We start from the raw sequence: 17074 nt of genomic DNA, 5'->3' as shown, positions 1-17074 counted from the left end.
TGTCTCAAGGAACCACTTTCTTTACTAATCCATAAGAAGCAGCTCCTCATCTGTTTTATCACGAAATTGTAGCAATTCAATCACGTCTTTAGGCTGCACTTTTTTTTTTTAATTTTTAAAAAATGTTTATTTTTGACAGAGCATGAACAGGGGAGGGGCAGAGAGAGAGGGAGACACAGAATGGGAAGCAGGCTCCAGGCTCCGAGCTGTCCGCACAGAGCCTGAGTCGGGGCTCAAACTCACAGACCGGGAGATCATGACCTGAGCTGAAGTCGGACGTTCAACCCACTGAGCCACCCAGGTGCCCCAGGCTGCACTTGTAATTCTAGTTCTCTTACTGTTTCCATCACATCTGCGGTTACTTCCTCCACCAAAGTCTTGAACCTCTCAAAATTATTCATGAGATTGGAATCAACTTCTTCCAAACTCCTGTGCATGTTGATATTTTGACCTCTTTCCATGAATTGTGAATGTTCTTCACGCTGTCTGGAATGGTGAATCCTTTCCAGAGGTTTTCACTTGACTTTGCCTAGATCCATAGAGGAATCACTATCTTTTGCCACTATAGTCTTGTGAAACGTAGTTCTTAAAGAGTAAGACTTGAAAGTCAAAATTACTCCTTAATTCATGGGCTGCAGAATGGATGTAGTGTTAGCAGGCATGAAAAGTATATTAATCTCACTGTTCATCTCCATGAGAACTCATAGGTGACAGGTGCATTGTCCATGTGCAATGTTGTGAAAGGAATTGTTTTTTCTGAGCAGAAGATATTTTAAGCAGTGAGGTTAAAGTACTCAGTAAACCATATTGTCAATAGATGTGTTGTCATCCAGGCTACACTTTGGCATTTGCACAGAGTAGATCTACCATAATTCTTAAGGGCCCTAGTATTTTGGGAATGGTAAGTGAAGTGAGCATTGGCTTCAACCAGCTGCATTAACTTTTAACAAGAAAGTCAGTCTGTCTATCCATTGAAACTTTGAAGCCAGGCACTAAGTTCTCTTCCCTAGCTATGAAAGTCCCAGAAGGCATCTTCTTCTAATGTAACAATCTAAGACTGTTTGTCTGTATTGGGACTCTTGTTTAATGTAGCCACCTTCATGATTTACTTTATTTAGCTGGATCTTCTGGACAACTTACTGTAACTTCTATGTGCATACTTTCTGCTTCACCTTGAACCTTTATATTATGAGGGAGACTGCTTCTCTTCTTAAACCTTATGAAAATCAACCTCTGCTAGCTTCAGACTGCTCTCCTGCAGCTTCCTTATGTCTCTCAGCCTTCAAAAAATTAAAAAGAGTTAGGGCTTTGTCTGGATTTAGGCTTTGGCTTAAGTGAATGTTGTGACTGGTTTGATCTACTCAGGCCACTAAAAGTTTTCTGTATATCAGTAAGGCTGTTTTGCTTATCATTGGTGTGTTCACTGGAATAGTGCTTTTAATTTCCTTTATTAAGTCTTTCTTTACATTCACAAGTTGGCTAACTGTGAGAGGTCACTCTTGGTGTTCAACATGCCTTCTTGATTAAGCTTAATCTTTTCTTGCATTTGATTTAAAGTGCGAGACATGTGACTGTGTTCATTTGAACACCCTGAAGCCATTGTAGGGCTATTAATTAGGCTAATTTCTGTATTGATGTGTCTCAGAATAGGGAGGCCTGAGGAGAGGCAGAAAGTTGGGAGATTGGCCAGTTGGTAGAGCACTCAGAACATACAACATTTATCAGTTCAGTTCACCATCTTGTGTGGGTGTGGTTCATGGTGCCCCAAAACATTTACAGTAACAACATCCAAAAGTGCTGATCACAGATCACCTAACAAAGATAATAATAATGAAAAACCTTGAAATAATGTGAAAATTACCAAAATATGACCGACATGAAGTACATGCTGTTGTAAAAATGGCACTGATAGACTTGAATGGTACAGGAGTGCCACAAACCTTGAATTTGTTAAAAGCAAAAATACCTGAAGTATAGTGAAGGGAAGCACAATAAATAAAAGAGGTATGCCTATAGTGCTAATTGATCTAATAGTAAATGAGAGGGAAAATTTTTGATTAAAGAAAATTTAGGGGCGTGGGGGTGGCTCACTTGGTTGAGTGTCTGATTTCTGCTTTGGTCATGATACCCTGTTCGTGGGTTTGAGTCCCATGTCAGGCCATGTGGTGACAGCTCAGAGTCTGGAGCCTGCTTCAGATTCTATGTCTCCTTCTCTCTCTGCCCCTCCCCTGCTCATGATCTGTCTCTCAAAAAATAAAATAAAACCTTAAAAAAAAAATAGATCTGCCATTGTCTGTATAACTACAGAGACTTTTAGCCTCATGTTATTGTTCAGTTTTTCTTGTGTCTCGGTTTTAATGTTGTGTACGTGAACACAAGCAAGATGCTGCCCCTCTGTTTTCATGAATGGCACAATAGACGACAGATAACCAAGTTTACATTCCATCATCAAGTGTGATTCTCCCATTAGTTCATTATTTGTTTATTTATTTATATTATTTTTTAAATTTTACATCCAAATTAGTTAGCATATAGTGCAACAATGATTTCAGGAGTAGATTCCTTAATGCCCCTTACCCATTTAGCCCATGCCCCCTCCCACACCCTCTCCAGTAACCCTGTGTTCTCCATATTTATGAGTCTCTTATACTTTGTCCCCCTCCCTGTTTTTATATTACTTTTGCTTCCCTTCCCTTAGGTTCATCTGTTTTGTCTCTTAAAGTCCTCATATGAGTGAAGTCATATGTTATTTGTCTTTCTCTGACTAATTTCACTTAGCATAATGTCCTCCAGTTCCATCCACGTAGTTGCAAATGGCAAGATTTCATTCTTTTTGATTGCCGAGTACTACTCCATTGTATGTATATGTGTGTGTGTGTGTGTGTATATATATACCACATCTTTTTTATCCATTCATCCATCGATGGACATTTGGGCTCTTTCCATACTTCGGCTATTGTTGATAGTGCTGCTATAAACATGGGGGTGCGTGTGTCCCTTCGAAACAGCACACCTGTATCCCTTGGATAAATGCCTAGTAGTGCAATTGCTGGGTCATAGGGTAGTTCTCTTTTTAGTTTTTTGAGGAACCTCCATACTGTTTTCCAGAGTGGCTGCACCAGCTTGCATTGCCACCAACAATGCAAAAGAGATCCTCTTTCTCCTCATCCTTGCCAACATCTGTTGTTGCCTGAGTTGTTAATGTTAGCCATTAGTTAGCTTTCTGATGGGTCATTAATATCTTCAAATCCAGTAGTCTCATCATTACCCCTCAAAATCGTCAGTGAAAGGTTTGATCTTAAATGGAAGAGGCTGAATCCACTATCCTGCCTTGAATTCCATTTGTAATTATGGTGGAGCAAATAGATCCCACATGTTTCTGAGTTTGGGAAATTCATTTTATCTTGGTTGAACTGGAGATTTTATTCTGGTAATTCAAGAGGATAACTGGGCAAAAGTTTGTTTTTCTCACAAGGAAGATCTTTTTGAAGAAGATCATGACTTTCTGAAGGTCCACTTGTGGAAAGTTGAGTTACTGGAATACTCTTTAGCTGAGATCTAAATTCCTCTGGCATTCACCTTCAACTTGCTCTGTGAACAGCCTCTCAGCCTTGTTAACATCAGCCAGCCCTGCCGCTCACTTATGCTTCTGCCTCATGTTGTTAATATGGGTATATTAAGGTGTTACGGAAGCAGAGTTTCTCAAACTTTGGTGTGCATGCTCAACACATGACAATCTTAACTAAAATGTAGATTCTGATTCTGTGGATCTGGAGTAGCCCCTGGGGTTCTGTTTTCCTAAAAAGTTTGCACATGATGCTGGTGTTGCTAGTCACAGAGCATATTTTGAGTACCAAGTTACTAAATGACCATCATTTAAATATGATTATTTAGCTAAGTTGAACTCTGCCAACTAAAAATTAAAGAGAGCGAATTGACCACAGACAACATTCTTTATTCCTATTCCATAGATGGTTTCACTGCTCATTGGAATGTGTTGCATTTACAGACTCAGTGTGATGCTCTTTTCCCTCATGTGTACTTTCTAGGTAGACTTCAGGGAACATAACACTTGGTTACCTCATTCATCCTACCCAGAATTCTCATCTGAGATGCTTTTATTCACATGATTTCTCAAGTCTGGGCTGCTCTCCTTCACCTACCCAGCACTTCTCATCCTTCAAGACCCAGTTCAAATCCTAGCTTTAGAACACCTTTTCCAACTGCTCTGGCCTCCTCTATCTAATCCATCTTTTCTCTAAAATTTTACTGTCTTTCATAATCAGTATTTTACTTTTATATCTGTTGCTTTGCTTCCCTATTTAGATTTTAGACTTAAAATTTTTTTAATGTTTATTTTTGAGAGAGACAGTACGAGCAGGAGAGGGGCACAAAGAGAGACACAGAATCCTTGGCAAGCTTCAGGCTCTGAGCTGTCAGCACAGAGTCCATTGCCAGGCTTGAACCCATGAACTGTGAGATGATGACCTGAGCCAAAGTCGGACGCTCAACCGACTGAACCATTCAGGCGCTCCTAGATTTTAGACCTCTTAAAGATAGTTTATCTTGGATGTTGTACATCCCCTATATGATCTTTCCTCTTGCATATCTAAAACAATTTGGATATAGTGTCTCTGAATCTGTTAATCATTGCCTCTAAAAACTTGTCTCTCTTCCTTTGTTTGTCTCAATTAGTGTCAGAAGCCTAGTAGTCTTTGCCCAAGTACTGTTGATTTTTATCTCCAAAGCATTTCTTGAATCTTGTTTTTCTCTACCCCAAAATGTAAGCTTCCACCAACTTTTCATGGACTCATCTAGGAGCCTGTGAACTGATCCCTCTGCATGCACACTGGTGCCCCCTTCCAATATTTTCTCACTGTCGTTGTATAACTCAAGGCAGGCCGGGTCTGTTAGTGTCTCCAGAATTCTTCCATTGTGTTCTCCCCTTCTATTCTCCAGTTTGTTAACCATGTTTTATGGTCTCCATGGACGTTCCTCTCTGTCTTTCTGACCCAGTCTTCCCTTCCCACTTTGTCTAGTTTGTCTTTTCATCATTCAGAGCACAGATAAGGTTCTTTTACTTGGGAAAGTATTCCCTGATATTTTCTTGTAACCAGAGAGGTCTTGAGAGGGAAAAATAAAACAAAGAACCTTTAATGATAGCTCTTCGCTTTCAGCATAAAGCAAGATCCCACTTGGCCTGGCTTCTTTCCACATCTTTAAATCATTTATATATTATCAGTTTAATTTTTTTAATGTTTGTTTACTTTTGAGGTGGGGAGGGGCGGAGAGAGAGGGAGATACAGAATCTGAAACAAGTGCCAGGCTTGCTGTCAGCACAAAGCCTGACGCGGGGCTCAAACTTGGGAACCACAGATTATGACCTGAGCCAAAATTGAATGCTTAAGTTACTCAGCCACCTAGGTGTCCCATATATGTTACCGGTTTAGTCACTGATATCTGAGTTGATTCTTTTTGTTCTAGTTGACTTATATTAAAACAAACTAACAAAACCAAACAAGTAAAAACTACTTGTTAACAAAGCAGAAAAAGACATTGATCTGATCACCTTATGAAATAATAGGACTTAGCAGAGATGAAAATCAGTGTTAATAGGTTATTATGAATTTATTTTTAAATCTTTTTTTTTTTGTTGTTTTACTTTAAAAATAAGCACACATACGGTGAAATACAAAATTGTCTTTAGGGGGTATTTTCGTGGCTCAGTTGGTTGAGTATCCAACTTGATTTTGGCTTTCTGTCTCAAAAAAAAAAAAAAAGGTTTGTATCAGTTAAAAATTAATAGGCTTTGCTTTATATCAATTTTAGGTTTACTGAAAAATTGAGCAGAAAATAGCGTTCTCATTTATTCCCCTCCTGTCCACAGTCTCCCCTGTTATTAAAGTGCATAGTTTACATTAGAGTTCATTCTTTGTGTTATGCAATTCTGATAAGTGCAGAATGTCTGTATCTACCATTACAATATTATACAGAAAGAACAGTTTCGCTGCTCTGAAAATACCATGTTTCCCTTATTCATTCATTGGGGTGTGCTACATCTCCAACTCCTGGCAAGTAGTGATGATGATGATGATGATGATGATGATGATTATTGTTATTATTATTATTTTTTACTGTCTCCATGTTTTGCTTTTTCCAGAATGTCATGTAATTGGAATCAGACAATATGTAGCCTTTTCAGATTGACTTGTTGTCACTTACCAGTATGTATCTAAGGTTCCTCCCTGTCTTTGTAGTTTGACAGCTCATTTTTTTAAATTGTTGAATGAGTATTCCAGTATATGGATGTATCGCAGTTTGTTTATCCATTTACTTATTGGAAGATACCTCTTGCTTCCAAGTTTCCATTTATGAATAAAGCTCCTATAATATTTATGTGCAGGTTTTGTTTGGATTTAGGTTTTCATCTCATTTTGGTAAATATCAAGGAGCAGGATTGCTGGATTATATGGTGAGAATATATTTAGTTTTCTAAGAAAGAAATACCATGCTACCACTTACCAAAGGAAAGCTAAAGTAGCTATATTAATGTGAAGTAGGTATATTAATTTGAGACAAAGCAGACTTTGGAGCAAGGAAAATTATGGAGGATCAAGAGAATTACATAATAATGAAAGGGTTAATTCTCTAAGAAGATCTAATAATCCTTGATGTGCACATGCCTAAAAACAGATGATAAGAATACATTACCACCAGCAGTGAGTGGGAATTCTGATTGCTCCACCTCCTTGCCAGTATTTGGTGTTGTCAGATCTGTAGTGGCATCTCACTGGTCTGATTTGTAGATCCCAAATGATAGTATGATATGGAACATCTACTCTGCTTACCTGACACCTGTATATCTTATTTGATGAGATATCTTCAGATCTTTTTTTTTTTAAGATTTTTTTATTTTTTGGGGCGCCTGGGTGGCGCAGTCGGTTAAGCGTCCGACTTCAGCCAGGTCACGATCTTGCGGTCCGTGAGTTCGAGCCCCGCGTCGGGCTCTGGGCTGATGGCTCAGAGCCTGGAGCCTGTTTCCGATTCTGTGTCTCCCTCTCTCTCTGACCCTCCCCCGTTCATGCTCTGTCTCTCCCTGTCCCAAAAATAAAATAAAACGTTGAAAAAAAAATTTAAAAAAAAAAAAAAAAAGATTTTTTTATTTTTTAATTTGGAAGTTCTTTTTTAGTTTATTTATTTTGAAAGAGACAGAGACAATGTGAGTAGGGCAGAGAGAGGGAGACAGAGAATCCCAAGCAGGCTCTGTAGCGTCAGCACAGAGCCCAAAATGGGTCTTGAACCCACAAACTGTGAGATCATGACCTGAGCTGAAACCAAGAGCCAGACACTTAACCACCTCAGCCACCCAGGTGCCCTGAGATGTTTTCAGATCTTTTGCTCATTTTTAAATTGGGTTGCCTTTTTTTTTTTTAAGTTTGGGGTATGACCTTTATTGAGCTTATCCACTGGAGTGGAAATAATGTCTGTACGAAACCAAATGTTTGTTACTGTAACTTCTGCATCACAATTAAAATCCAAACAGTTTTTTTTTTTTAATTTTTTTTTTCAACGTTTATTTATTTTTGGGACAGAGAGAGACAGAGCATGAACGGGGGAGGGGCAGAAAGAGAGGGAGACACAGAATCGGAAACAGGCTCCAGGCTCTGAGCCATCAGCCCAGAGCCTGACGCGGGGCTCGAACTCCCGGACCGCGAGATCGTGACCTGGCTGAAGTCGGACGCTTAACCGACTGCGCCACCCAGGCGCCCCCAAACAGTTTTTTAAAAACAGTCAACTCAATTAAAACCCACTACTTCAGAATCAGTAGCTTCTTTGAAACCCCAGTGACACTTAAATATGGATGGTTAAGACTCAAATGCAGAAATTTGGTTGGTTGGAAAGCTAATTAAACTTCCAACTTGCTCAATACAAAAAGGCAAAATTGTGTTTTCACAGAGATACAGTCCACTGGAATCACCAACACTGGACAGCTATTAAGAGTATTTAGAGTCCTCAGATAAGAATATTTAGAGTCCTGAGATAATAAGGAATCCAGGCATCCTTGAAACAGTCTTCTGTTGTCCTTTCTTCCCAATCAGAGATATGTGGATGTGTGGAATGACACCACCACCAGCAATTGTAGCTTTGATGAGAGAATTCCTCATCTCCACGAATAACAAATTGCAAGTGATGAGGGGTAATACGCTTTACCTTCAAGTCTTTTGATGCATTTCCTGCCAATTCAGGTACCACCTTTGTCTTGGCCTTTCTGGAATCCTTCCCAGCCTTACCATCTCAAATTCTGCTCAAGCTCAAACAAGGCAGAGAAAAGACTAGTCAGATAGCCAGGGAGATCCCACCTTCTACTTAATCGCACCACTATTCAAACTGCTGGGTTGCTTTCTTAATGTTGAGTTTGGGAGGTTTTTTTTGTATATTTTGCTTAACAGTGTTTTATCAGAAATGTATTCTGCAAGCATTTTCTCCCAGTCTGTAGCTTGTGATTTCATTCTTTTGTATGTCTTTTGTAGAAGTTACTAGTTTTAGCAAAGTCTAGCTTAATAATTTTTTTCTTCATGGATTATGCTTTTAGTGTTATGGCTAAAACATCGGTCAAACCCAAGGTCACCAAGATTTTCTCCTGTGTTCTAGGAGTTTTATAGTTTTGCATGGTCCATTTTGCATTAATTTTTGTGCAAGGTATAAGGTCCCCCCCCCCCTTTTTGCATGTACATGCCCATTTGTTTCTGTACCATTTGTTGAAAAGACTCTTCTTCATTGAATTGCCTTTGCTCCTTTGTCAAAAGTTTACTGGACTGTGGGTTTGTTTTCGACTCTCCTCTGTTGATGTGTTTTCATTACCACACTGTCTTGATTACTGTAGCTTTCTAGTGACTAATGAAGTTGTATAGTGTCAATTCTCTGACTTTGTTTTTTAATATTGGGTTGGCTGTTCTGGGTCTTTTGCCTTTCTGTATAAACTATAGAATTGGCGTATTAATGTCCGCAAAATAATTTGATGATACTTTGATTGGCATTGCATTTAGTCTATAGATCAAGATGGAGAGAACTGACATCTTGACAACAGTAATCTTCCAATCCATATATGTGGAATATTTTTCCATTTGTCTTGATCTTTGATTTCCTTAATCAAAGTTGTGTAACTTTGCTCATACAGATCTTGTGCATTGATTGATATGTATTTCATTTTTTTTATTGCTAATGTAAATGATAGGTGGAAGGTTTTGTGTTTTGTGAAATTTTTTGGTTTTGTTTTTGTTTAGTCTCGTCCTTTGGATTTTCTACACAGCAATGTCATCCACATAAAGACAGTTGTTTCTTCCTAATCTGTATGCTTTTATTTCTTTCCTTAATTGCATTAGCTAGGACTGCCAGTACAATGTTAAATAGGAATGATGCGCGGGGACATCCTTGCCTTGTCCCTTATGGGAAAGCATCTAGTTTGTCACAGTTAAAAAGGTTAGCTCTAGGTTTTTTGTTGTTCTTTATCAAATTAAGGAAGTTTCCCTATATTCCTAGTATGCTAGTGGTGTTTTTCATGAATGGTGTTGGGTTTTTTCCACTACTTTTCCTGCATCTATTGATGTCATATGATTTTTTTTTTTCCTTTAGACTGTAATGTGATGGGTTACATTGATTTGTTTTTTTAAAATGTTGAACTTTGGGGCGCCTGGGTGGCTCAGTCGGTTAAGCGGCCACCTTCGGCTCAGGTCATGATCTCGCAGTCCGTGAGTTTGAGCCCCGCGTCGGGCTCTGTGCTGACAGCTCAGAGCCTGGAGCCTGTTTCGGATTCTGTGTCTCCCTCTCTCTGACCCTCCCCCATTCATGCTCTGTCTCTCTCTGTCTCAAAAATAAAATAAACGTTAAAAAAAAAAATTAAAAAAATAATAAAATGTTGAACCAGTCTTGCATACCTGTAATAAATCACATTTGGTTGTAATATATAATCTTCTTATAGAGTGTTGGATATACCTCCCTAATACTTTGTTGAGGATTTTTGCATCTACATTCATAAGCGATGTTGATCTATAGTTTTCTCGTAATGTTTTGGTTGGGAGAATTTACCAGTGAACCTGTCTGGACTTGGTATTTTCTAATTTGGAAGGTTACTGATTATAAATTCAACTTCTAGAGTACGTAATAGGCCTATTCTGATTATCTGTTGTTGGGTGTGAGTTTTATTAGACTGTATCTTTTAAGGAATTCATCCATTTCACCTAGGTTGTTGAATTTGTGGGCATAGAGATCTTCTTAATATTCCTTTTAAAGTTCATGGCAGCAGTAGTTATGTCCCTTTTTCTACTAACTGTTTTCTTTTTCTTTGCTAACCTTGATAAAGGTTTATCAACTTTATTGATGTTTTCAAAGAACCACAGTTTTTTTGTTCATTGTTCTCTATTGATTTCCCCGTTTTAATTTCACTGATTTAAACTCTAAATTTTATTCTTTTGTACTCTTGAAATTATAATTTGCTTTTTTGGTTTTCTAGGGTGAAGGCTTAGATTATTGGATTTAGGCTTTTGTAATATATGCATTCGGTTCTATAAAACTTTCCTCTAAGCACCTTTAATGCATCCCAGAATTTTTGATAAATTGTTTTCATTTAGTTAAAAATATTTTAAAATTTCTCTTGACTTTCTTTGATCCAGCTACTGTTTAAAACTATGTTCTTTAATTTACAGGTATTTTAGGGATTTCCAGCAATATTTCTGTTAGTGATTTCTAGTTTAATTTCATTTTAGTCTGAGAGCATACTTCATGTGACTTCTTTCAAATTTGTTACGGTGTGTTTTAGGCCCAGAATGTGATCTGTCTTGATGAATGTTCCATGTGAGCTCAAGAAGAATATGTTGGATGAAGTAGTTAATAGATGTCAATTATGTCCAGTTGATTCATGGTGCTGTTGAGTTCACCTATATCCTTACTGATTTTCTGACTGTTGGCTCTGTCCATTATTGATAAAGGGGTCTTGAAGTCTCCAAGTATCATAGCCTGGTAGTTCTATCCGATCTCCTTTTTCTGATAATTTTCCTTGCTCCAAGGTCTGCTTTGTCGAAAGTAATATAACTACTGCAACTTTCTTTTGATTAGTGTTAGCATGGTATGTTTTTATCACCTTAACCTATCTGTGTGTGTATTTAAAGTGAGTTTCTTCTATACAATATATAGTTGGATCTTGTTTTTATATTCACCTGACAGTGTCTTTTAATTGGTGTATTTTAAACATTGATGTTTAAAATGATTATTGATACAGTTGGAGTAATATCTATCCTGTTACTATTTTATTGCCATGTTGTTTTTTTCTTTTATCCATCTTCCACTCTTTGAGCATTCTGGTATTAATTAAGCATTTTATATTCTGGTTTTTTATCAATTAGTATATCCTCAATTTAACATATCTGTGATACTTTTTTAAACTTTTTTTAGTGCTTGCATTCAATTTTGGGATATACATTTGCAATACTAACCAAGCTTTCTTTCAAATAGTGCTGTTGCACTTCATATTGTAGCACAGGTTCCTGGTAACAAGGTGTTCCCAGTTCTTCCCTCCTGTCCCTTTTAACATTTCTGTCGGTTTTTTTTTTTTTTAATCTTATTAATGCATAAGATGTAATTGCTGGATATATTATGGCTACTATTTTGAGCAAACTATTATCTGTTAGTCGCCTGGAGCCTGCTTTGGATTCTGTGTGTGTGTCTCTCTCTGTCCTTCTGCTCACACTCTCTCTCTCAAAATAAATAAAAATTAAAAAAAAAAAAAAAAAAGAGTTGGATGCTTAACCAACTGAGCTACCTAGGTACCCCAAAGGTATTTTTTCATTTTATTTCCTTTTGATTCTTAGTATTTCCAACTCTCTGCTTACATTTCATATGTTCATTCTTGCATGTTGTCTGCCTTTCCATTAGTTCCCTTAGCATATAAGTTATAGTTTCAATTCCCAGTCTGATAGTTCCCATATCCCTGCTATACGTGCATATGGTCTTGATGCTTGCTTTATCTCTTCAAACTGTACTTCTAATATGCCCTGTAATTTTGTTTTTCTAAATTTTTTAAATGTTTGTTAATTTTTGAGAGAGAGAGAGTCAGGTGAGGAGCAGAGAGATGGGGAGAGACCATCTGAAGCAGGCTCCACATTCTGAGCTGTTTGCACAGAGCCCGATGCGGGGCTTGAACCCACAAACCGTGAGATTGTGATCTGAGCCAAAGTCAGACACTTAATTAGTTCTTAAATAAAAACCTAAGGTATGAAATTTTTTTGGTTTTATTCTCCTTTTACACGGGAGGTCTGCTGATGCAATGTTAAGGAATTAGGGGAAGTGCTAATCACAGACTTATGAATACTTTTTAACCTGTCTGTACCCTGGGACTATTACTTTCACAAGTGCTCCTCAGTATCCCACTTCTCAACCCCCACTCCTTAGTGAGACAGGAATTGAGCATTTCTCTTCCCTAGGTCATTTAGGGTCTGGTGAAACCCTAGTACATAAGGCTATGGTAAAATAGTTTTTCTTGAGGACAGGCCTTGTTAAGATGGAATGATCCCTGAGCATATTGCAGAATGGCCACACTACTCATTCTCTGCCAGACACAAGGGTTTTGGCCAGTCTTCATTTAGAATCTGGTAGAACTCAGGGAGATAAAACAAAGAAAGTGTAGGGGCACCTGGGTGGTTCAGTCAGTTAAGTAACCAACTTCAGCTCAGGTCATGATCTCCCCATTCCCAAGTTAAGCCCCCTTTTCCCTCCCCACCCCCCCCTCTGAGTCTACTTCGGGGTCTGTGTCTTCGTCTGTCTGTGCCCCTCCCCTGCTCATGCTCTCTCTCTGTCTCTCTCAAAGTTAAAATAAACATTTAAAAAAATTAAAGTTTATGTTTTGTTTTTGTTTTTTTTTTTAAAGTAATCTCTACACCTAACATGGGGCTCAAATCCATAACCCTGAGATCAGGAGTCACACGCTCCTCCAATGAGTCAGCCAGATGCCTCCAAACCTAACTTTAGTTCTTGTAGTAACTTTAGTTACTGTGCTAAGTGATGCCAAGAAGGCCCAGGCAGATAAAGGGAATGAAGAAGAGGAAGGGCAAAACAGGCACAATGGAGAATGAGAGAGGGCCTGTGCTAGTCCTGGAAATTGAACTTAGGATTTTCTTCTGCTGTCCACTACCGGTGTAACTCTGCACAGTAGTCAGTCTTTGTGGAGTGAGTAGTCTAGAAAGCTGTGTAGCCTGAGGCTCTGCAGTTGTAAATGGGATCAGTTCCTTGATTGCTCTTTCTCCTTCATCATTGTTTAGATATACAACCAGTTTCTGTACACTGATTTTATATCCTGCGACTTTGCTGAATTCATGTATTGGTTCTCGCAGGTTTTGGGTGGACTCTTCTGGGTTTTCCACATAGAGTATCATGTCTTCTGCGAAGTGTGAAAGTTTGACTTCCTCGATGATTTGGATGCCTTTTATTTCTTTGTGTTGCCTGATTGCTGAGACTAAGATTTCCAATACTATGTTGAATAACAGTGGCGAGTGTGGACATCCCTGTGGTGTAGCTGACCTTAGGGGAAAGTTCTGTTTTTCCCCCATTGAGTATGATACTAGTGGTGGGTCTTTTGTATATGGCTTTTATGATCTGGAGGTATGATCCTTCTCTCCTACTTTATCAGCAGTTTTTGTCAGGAAAGCTTGCTGGGTTTTATCAAATGCTCACTCTCTATTGAGAGGATCATATGGTTCTTAACCTTTTTTAAAATTAATGTGGTGTATCACATTGATGTGCAGATACTGAACCAGCCCTGCATTCCAGGAATAGATCCCACTTGATCGTGGTGAATAATTCTTTTAGTGTATTATTGGATCCGTTTTGCTAGTATCTTGTTGAGAATTTTTGCATCCATGTTCATCAGGGAAGTTAGTCTGTATTTCCCCTTTTTAGTGAGGTCTTGGTCTGCATTTGAAATCAGGGTAATGCTGGCCTCGTAGAAATGAGTTTGGAAGCTTTCCTTCCATTTCTGTTTTTTTGGAACAGCTTCAAAAGAATAGGTGTTAATTCCTCTTTAAATTTTTGGTAGAATTCCCCTGGGAAGCCATCTGGCCCTGAACTCTTGTTTGGAGATTTACTGATTCAGTTTCTTTACTGGTTATGGGTCTGTTCAAATTTTGTTTCTTCCTGTTTCAGTTTTGGTAGTTCCTATGTTTCTAGGAATTTGTCCATTTCTTCTAGATTGTCCAATTTTTTGGCATGTAATTGCTCATGATATTCTCTTACTATCATTTGTATTTCTGCATTGTTGTTTGTGATCTCTCCTCTTTCATTCGTGATTTTATTTATTGAGGTCCTTTCCTTTTTCTGTTGGATCAAACTGGGTAGGGTTTTATCAATTTTGTTAATTCTTTCAAAGAATCAGCTCCTGGTTTCATTGATGTGTTCTACTGGTTTTTGTTTTTGTTTTTGATATTGTTGATTTCTGCTCTAATCTTTATTACTTCTCTTTCTCTGCTCGTTTTTTGGCTTTATTTGCTCTTCTTTTTCCAGTTTTTTTTTTTTTTTTTTTTTTTTTTTATGTGTAAGGTTAGTTTGTGTATTTGAGACCTTTATTTCTTCTTTAGGAAGGCCTGGATTGCTATATACTTCCCTCTTAATGCCCACCTTTGCTGCATCCAAGAGGTTTTGGGCTGTCATGTTTTCATTTTCATTGGCTTCCATGTACTTTTTAATTTGCACTTTAATTTATTGGGTAACCCATTCATTCTTTAGTAGGATGTTCTTTAATCTTCAAGTATTCGTGGTTTTTCCAAATTTTTTTCTAGTGGTTAATTTCGAGTTTCACAGCGTTGTGGTCTGAAAACATGTAAGGTATGATCTCGATTTTTTTGTACTTGTTGAGGCTGATTTGTGTACCAGTATGTGATCTATTCTGGAGAATGTTCCATGTGTACTCAAAAAATGTGTATTCTGCTTTAGGATGAGATGCTCTGAATATCTCTCTTAAGTCCATCTGGTCTCGTGTGTCATTCAAAGCCATTGTTTCTTTGTTGATTTTTTGCTTAGGTGATATGTCCATTGTTGTAAGTGGAGTGTTGAAGTCCCCTATTGTTATTGTATTATTATCAATGAGTTTCTTTATTTTTATTTTATTAAAAAAATTTTTTTTAATGTTTGTTATTGAGAGACAAAGAGACACAGAGTGTGAGCAGGGAAGGGGAGAGAGAGGGGGAGACACAGAATCCGAAGCAGGCTCCAGGTTCTCAGCTGTCAGCACAGAGCCCGACGCAGGGCTCGAACTCATGATCTGTAACATTATGACCCGAGCTGAAGTCAGTTGCCCAACGAACTGAGCCATCCAGGCGCCCCACAATGAGTTTCTTTATGTTTGTGATTAATTGATTTATATATTTGGGTGCTTCGGCGTTGGGGGCATAAATATTTATAATTATTAGATATTTTTGGTGGATAGGCCCCTTATGATATAATGCCCTTCTTAATCTCTTGTTACAGTCTTTATTTAAAAATCTAGTTTGTCTGATGTAAATATGTCTATACCAGCTTTCTTTTGACAACCATTAGCATGATAGCTGGGTCTCTATGCACTTACTTTTAATCTACACGTCTAAAATGAGTCTCTTTTAAACAGCTTGTTTTGTTATCCATTTTGATACCCTGTGTCTCTTAAGTGGAGCATTTATTTAGTCCATTGACAGTTAGGGTGAGTACTGAAAGATACGAATTTAGCACCATTGTGTTGCCTGTTGAGTTGGTGTTTCTGATGATGATCTCTGGTGCTTTCTAGTCTTTGTTGCTTTTGGTCTTTTTTGTTTTGTCTTTTTTCGACTCAAAGCGTCCCCCTTAAAATTTCTTCTAGAGCTGGTTTAGTGGTCACAAACTCCTTTAGTTTTCATTTGGGAAACTTTTGCTCTCTCTGTTTTGAATGCCAGTCTTGCTGGATTAAGAATTCTTGGCTGCGTATTTTTCCGATTCAGCACGTTGAATACATCCTGCCACTCCTGTTTTTGTCCTGCCAAGTTTCTGTGGATAGGTCTGCTGTGAACCTGATTTGTCTTCTTTATAGTGTAAGGACTTTTTTTTCCCTTGCTGCTTTCAAAATTCTTTCTTTGTCTGTGTATTTTGAAAAGTTGACTATGATATGCCTGGTTGATTGTCATTTTTTGTTGAATCTAGTGGGAGTTCTATGTACTTCTTGGATTTTGACATCTGTGTCCTTCTCCAGATTAGGAAAGTTTTCCGGTATAATTTGCTCACATAAACCTTCTGCCCCTTTTTCTCTCTCTTCATCTTCTGGGACCCCTATGGTTCAGATGTTACTCCTTTTTAATGAGTCACTGAGTTCTCTAATTCTTACATTGTGCTATCAAAAGTTAATTTGGGAATGTTCCAAACTGGGAGGAGGAGCAGAGTGGCAAGGAGATTTGGGGAAATTAGTAAATAATATTGCCAGGGGTTGATAACTAACTACTGTGTATATTAACAATGAAAAACATTTTTTTTAATTTATTTTTGAGCGAGAGAGAGCGAGCAAGTGGGAGATGGACAGAAAGAGCATGAGGCAGAAGATTCCAAGCAGGCTCTGTGCTGACTGCAGAGTGTGATTCAGGGCTCAAACTCACTAACTGCAAAATCAGGAAGGACCTGAGCCAAAATTGGACGCTTAACTGACTGAGCCATCCATGTGACTCCCCCAACTCCCTTTTTTTTTTTTCATATAAAAACAGAGAAAGCTATGACATAGGTGGGGAAAAATTTTGTAAGGATATAAGCCTAGGTGGATAGATAGTATGGAGTCCCAGGAAATACAACAGGAATAATACTGAGAGCAGTATTGAAAAGCTGATTGAGGCCATGGTCTTGAGTAGTAACACTTCTTGGGGCATGGAGATGAGTTATGAAAAGCTGAGAGCTTTTTTCAGAGAGTTTTTTTCAGTTATGAAAAACTGAGAGCAGTTTGAAAAGCTGATTGAGGCCATGGTCTTGAGTAGTAACACATCTTGGGGCATGGAGATGAGTTATGAAAAGCATTTAGTCCCTTTCGTTCCATCTGTGTTTC

General features: G+C 38.2%; 1 protein-coding gene across 1 annotated transcript in view; it reads left to right on the top strand.

The window, feature by feature from the left end:
* The window catches only part of JMY (junction mediating and regulatory protein, p53 cofactor), a 100685-nt gene that overhangs the window by 22088 nt on the left and 61523 nt on the right, over positions 1-17074 (top strand). The gene's annotated exons all lie outside the window — the stretch shown is intronic.

This window comes from Herpailurus yagouaroundi, unplaced genomic scaffold, assembly GCF_014898765.1.
Source record: "Herpailurus yagouaroundi ecotype Mexico unplaced genomic scaffold, PumYag 29, whole genome shotgun sequence".
NCBI lineage: Eukaryota > Metazoa > Chordata > Mammalia > Carnivora > Felidae > Herpailurus > Herpailurus yagouaroundi.
Note: the sequence above shows the minus strand (reverse complement) of the source record. Positions and strands in the feature narration are given on the sequence as shown.